This window comes from Sitophilus oryzae, unplaced genomic scaffold (assembly GCF_002938485.1).
Source record: "Sitophilus oryzae breed Bouriz unplaced genomic scaffold, Soryzae_2.0 scaffold_814_pilon_pilon, whole genome shotgun sequence".
NCBI classification, from domain to species: domain Eukaryota; kingdom Metazoa; phylum Arthropoda; class Insecta; order Coleoptera; family Curculionidae; genus Sitophilus; species Sitophilus oryzae.
The window spans coordinates 205,749-211,318 of NW_022147433.1; positions in this window are offsets into that span (position 1 = coordinate 205,749).

Below are 5,570 nucleotides of genomic sequence, written 5' to 3' on the forward strand. Positions count from 1 at the left end.
TCTACGTAAAAAGGTGCTTTGGAAATGTTTTCATAAAAATACAAAATTTTCCATACCAAAAAAGTTACAGCGATTTGTTAAAAATGCATATTTTTGAAAAACACCCCGTAACTCCGAAACGGTAACAGATATCGATGTGCGGTTTTCACCATCATGTTTTTGACAAAAATTGAACTCCAGCCACCGATATTAGTTTATGTCTATCTCCTATAGAAAAGGGTGTTTCCATTTAAAAGCGTCGAATTTGACCCACCCTGTACAGGGCGGGCCTCCCTTCGAAAGAAGGTCCCCCCTTCGAAATCCTGAATCTATACCCATCAGATATGCATAGTTTCTTGACCCACCCCTTGATATTATAACATTCAATAATTTATAATTTATTAATAATAATAACTAGAAAAAAAGAATAGTAAAAAATGCTATTTACATAATCGTCAGCATGACTCTATCGACTTTCATTAAAAATTATAATCTTCGGCATTGTTTGAGTACCGTCTGAACAGTTAAACCGTTCTTTTGCCGTACTGCGATGGCCGATTGAAAAGAAGTTTTAACGAATTGGTCTAGACGTTGCTAGCGGACCATAAAGTTGGAACTATAGCGCGGTGAAGCGGTGTGAAGCAGTCCTTATAATAGGACGTATCGATATTCCCTAGTTTATAGCTTTGTTCGCAGTAGATCCGCATTTTTGCGATTTTTGTGGCCTAAAATGGTTAAATGAAATAAATAATCGATTTTTAAGACCCTCGCCTTTTGAATAATACTACTTAGGTTGGAACTTTGTCCGTTGAAACTAAAATAACACGCCTATCTGAGAGTTGGCTCAGTATGATTTTGAATAATCTTCATTAACTCTCCAAAAAACTCTGGTTTCGAACTTGATTTATGTATATAGTCTTCATTATTTTCTTTATTGGTTTTTCTGATTTTATCTTTATCTATCGAGTTGAAATTAAAACCCATATGCTCAGGCCTACACTAGTTTACAGTCTATTGAAGTTGTGAAAAACACAACTTCTAAGTTACCTTCAACTAGGGGTAACTGCAACATAACTTTGGTACATTCCTCATATTTTTACATTGTGTAGTAATATAGTTCGTCATTTTCAAAAATAAAGTTATCCCTACTACATGCTATTAAAGGGTAACTAAAATTCCACTAAATAACCCAATCTGGCCACTCTACATTGAACACTGCACGTTTATTAACATTTCAAAAAGTCACCTACAAATAGGTGTATTTTACGAATTTTGTATACTTTCTACGCTACAAACAGAACTCTGTAAAGTTCTTTGAAAAACTAATTAGTATATCTTAAAACACTGTTATTTCCCTCATATTTTACTATATATTACTCATATTTAATATTAAAATTTTACGTATCATTTAAAAAACGCTTTTTTTTTAAATGGTAAGCCTAATGTCAGTATGTTTTTAGAAAATAAATATGTCTCGCAAATATTTGCGTGATCCGATATCGGCGTTTACCTAGATCATGGAATTACAAGAGATTAAAAGAGGAAACAAGGATATTTTTGATGGTGTTATTGGATCCCCAAAATTAGGGTGCACATACATTGGCCTTTTTATTTAAGAATAATACATTTTTCGCTGCAATATTTTAGACAATAAGTCGTAAACTTTCGTTGTACCTATCTAAGAAAAATATTGTTTTATTTTTATGATGGATCTTTAATGAATAGAATCTGTGAAATTTATCTATATGCTATCTGTATTTGTTAGTTCTTTAGTAAAAAAATGTCTTAAAAACATACATCTACTGCCCTTATGTTACGAAAATATATTTTCTGAAACTTTTTTAGCTTCATTTATACATACATAGCTGTATGTCCTTTGGTACAAAATGGTTCTTTACGACTATTTTAAGTGTAAAATTTATCTGTCCCAAAGTTAACCCGATAAACGGGGTTACTTTCGGACAATTTTAAAGTTAACACCCAACTAAAGTACCTACTGCTTAGAATTTGGATTTCATATTTTGGCTAATTTTTGTGTTATAATAAATACATTAAATGACAATGCTTAGGTTTAAATATTCAACAAAAAAATCCTAAAAATCGTACCAAAGTTACTTTGGCTTACGGTAACGTATAAAAATATTTTTATGTCGCCAAATGTCGCCGTTTATGTCGCCAAAAAACGTATATTTCGACATTCCCAAGGAATTCAAAATTTATAAGGTATTTTCCGTTGACCTAAAACTATGAAATTTGGCAAGTAATACCGTCTTATAACTACAAGTATGAGGAAAAATCTGAAAACTATACATTTGTAATTAAATCTCAAAAACAGGATCTTCTTGAACTCAGTGAACCGTGGGATATGATATCGTATGAAAGGTCTTCATTGGCACAAGCTTAAAGAGATTTTCAATTATTTTTATGATGTATAGTTTTCGATTTATGAAAAAAAAATGATGCATGTACCTAAAAATATGTACGGAACTCATTTTTTATATGTAGAATATTTAGGAGGGGAGTTAATCACCGCGACCTTACAGATCTATTGTGTGTTCCCCTTTCTTGAGTTATAAGTTATAACTCATCATACAGTCTCAGGTCTTTAACAAAAGTCAGTATCTGAGACGGCTCCACAGAGTCCAGCCCTCCATCTTCGACATCAGCCGTACCAAAGTTCATGGCATGTATGGTCATCGTCTCGGCGCACTCAGTGATAAGGTGTTCTGGTGTTTCCCCATTTTCCTCACAGAATCTGCATTCGCCGTTGTTTCTCAGCTTCAGCCTACTGAGGTGTTCGTTGAGGAGACAGTGTCCTGTATCCGAAGATTGTTTTTACTTAAATCAAGGAAAACCTTTGATTTTTCTCGGTCGTAAGTTCTGAGGAACTTTTTCGAGTGTCTTAGACCGTTGGAGGACACTCATTCCCAGTTACGGATGGAGTCTTCCAGATTCTTCAGTTCCGCTGTCAGTTGGTTCCCATTTTTTATATACAAATATAAACATAAAAATGTATCCGCACACAAGAAGCCGTCCAGTTTTCATATGTGGATGAAACATGTCATCAGGTACACCTTTGTAGCAAGAAATGTTGTTAACTCCTATAATTAAGTAAAAAAGATCAAAGCCTTCCTAAAACATAACATTTTTCTAGATGTATTTGATAGGGTTTTTTAAGTTCATTTTCTTTGGATCCTTAATCGACCAGAGGTTGTAGCAAATCGCATTAACGGCCCTATCAATTCAAATTAATCGTTTCTTTGTCGCCCCGAAACAAGAATCCAATCGACTTTTTTCCCATGCTAACGGTTCTCTTCCCGGCACCGTATAACGTCTAATAAATTATCCAACATTCATTAGTAACAAATTAGAAGCAATAAACAACAAGAAGGAATATCTCATTAGGAAAATAGATATCTAACCGCCGGGAAACTTGAACCTAATAGGTTTCTAACCGATAGAAATTAGTAACGTACCGGTTTTACAGTTTTCAGTCAAGTTTTTTCTATTATTATTAAATCGGAAGTTAATATTACTTAGTATTATAGGGTATTATAAAAGATCTGTATACAGGGTGGCGCCTCTCATACGACTCAGAGGCTCCAAGGTGAAAAGGAGAACGGTAGTTTATATCCAAATGAAATTTTGGCAGCATATGGAGGTTAATTGAAAGCATTTTATAAAAATATATAGAGTTTCCCCAAAAAAGGTTACACATCAAAGTTGTGTTTTTTTGTAATGGAACACCCTATATATTAATTGATTTTCGGATTCTAGGAAAAAAATAAAGGTGAGTTTTATTAAAGAAGTATATGCCTAAAATGTAACGGTTTTGGCATATTTCACATTTTGTGAAAATAAAGAATACATTTTAAATTTCAATAACAATTACCTAAATTATAATCAATAACAATTACTCAATACTCAATTTATATATATATTATATCAATAACAATTACCTAAATTTCAATAACAATTACCTGTATTGTCTTATATTTAATTACAATAAACAACAAACCATTGTATATTACAGTTGGGAGTTGGAACCTTTGGTGTTACACAGCAAAATAAAACACTAAATCACCACAATACACTTTTACTTTTTTACTGGACTTATCTGCTGATGATGCTAACATGGTTAGCGAAACGCGCATCCAGTGTAAGAGTAAAAGTGTTTTGGTGTATTGTGGTGAATTAGTGTTTTATTAAACCATTGTTTGTTAAATTGAATTAAAATTTCACCCGAAAAGTTATATAGAGTGGGACAAAACTAATACTGAACATTGGTCAGTTTTAAAAGCAAGTTACTGCTTTATTTTAAATGGAGCACCCAGTATATTATTCCGGTGTTCAATGGAGTATTCATATATCTTCAAAATATTATTAAGGATGCCTACCCCTTAGATCAAGATTTTCCTAGATATTTTAATTTTTATGATTTTGCGTCAGTAGATCTTTATTATTTGACAAAATCTAGGTGGTTATGATACACCTTTTGTTAATTTAACAAAAATAAAATGATGTGGAGTAAAATACTGATAAAAAGATACGCACGTTTAGAACATATTTTAATTATCACAGAATTAAAACTAAATATAAACGTATAATTATGTGACAAAATTAGCTAGATGATCGAAATGCTCAAAATGCTTCCTTTCCTGTCCACTGCATGAAATGATTCTCTTTTCAAAAGATCTTTTTATGTCAAAAGGCATACATGGAGTTCTACTTCGAAAAATAGTTGTCGACAATAGTAGGTTAAGTTTGTAAACACTGTCTTTAACATATCCCCATAAAAAGCCCGACTAGATAGAATCAGGAGCATTTAAATATTCTATTAATTGGTGAATGCACTCTGTATTCACCAACTAATAGAATCATATCAATTCTCTCTGATATAGGGTAAGTTTCCATTTTCGGCAAATTTCTGAGATAATTTTTTGTTTTAACTGACACAAGTTAAACCAATTAGACAGCTATGTTGAACTAAAGTCAGATATATCACAGCCACCTAGATTTTATCAAATAATAAAGATGTACTCATACTAAATCATAAAAATAAAAATATCTAGGAAAATCTTTGTTTGACGGTTCGGCAACTTTAGGAGTATTTTGAAGAGACATGAATTCCATTTAAAATAAAAGAGTATGTAACTTACTTTGAAAGGTGACCAACGTTCAATATTAATTTTGCCTCACGCTGTATAACTTTTGGGTAAGGTTGGGTTGGGGGGTGGGTATACTCCAATTTAGGTAGCTTATACTGAAATTTAAAAATTGTTCTTCACTTTCAGAAAATGTTAAAAAAGTCAAAAACCTCACATTTTAGTCATATACTTCTGTAATAAAACTCACCTTTTTTTCTGCTAGAATCCGGAAATAAATTAATATATAGGGTATTCCATTACAAAAAAAATACAGCTTTGCTGTATAACTTTTTTGGGAACACCGTGTAGAACTCTCTATATTTTTAAAAAGTGCTCTGAATTAACCTACATATTATGTTCACAAAATTTAATTTCAATACAAATTGTCGTTCTCGTTGGAGCCTCCGCGTCGTATGAGAAGCGCCACCCTGTATATAGAATGGA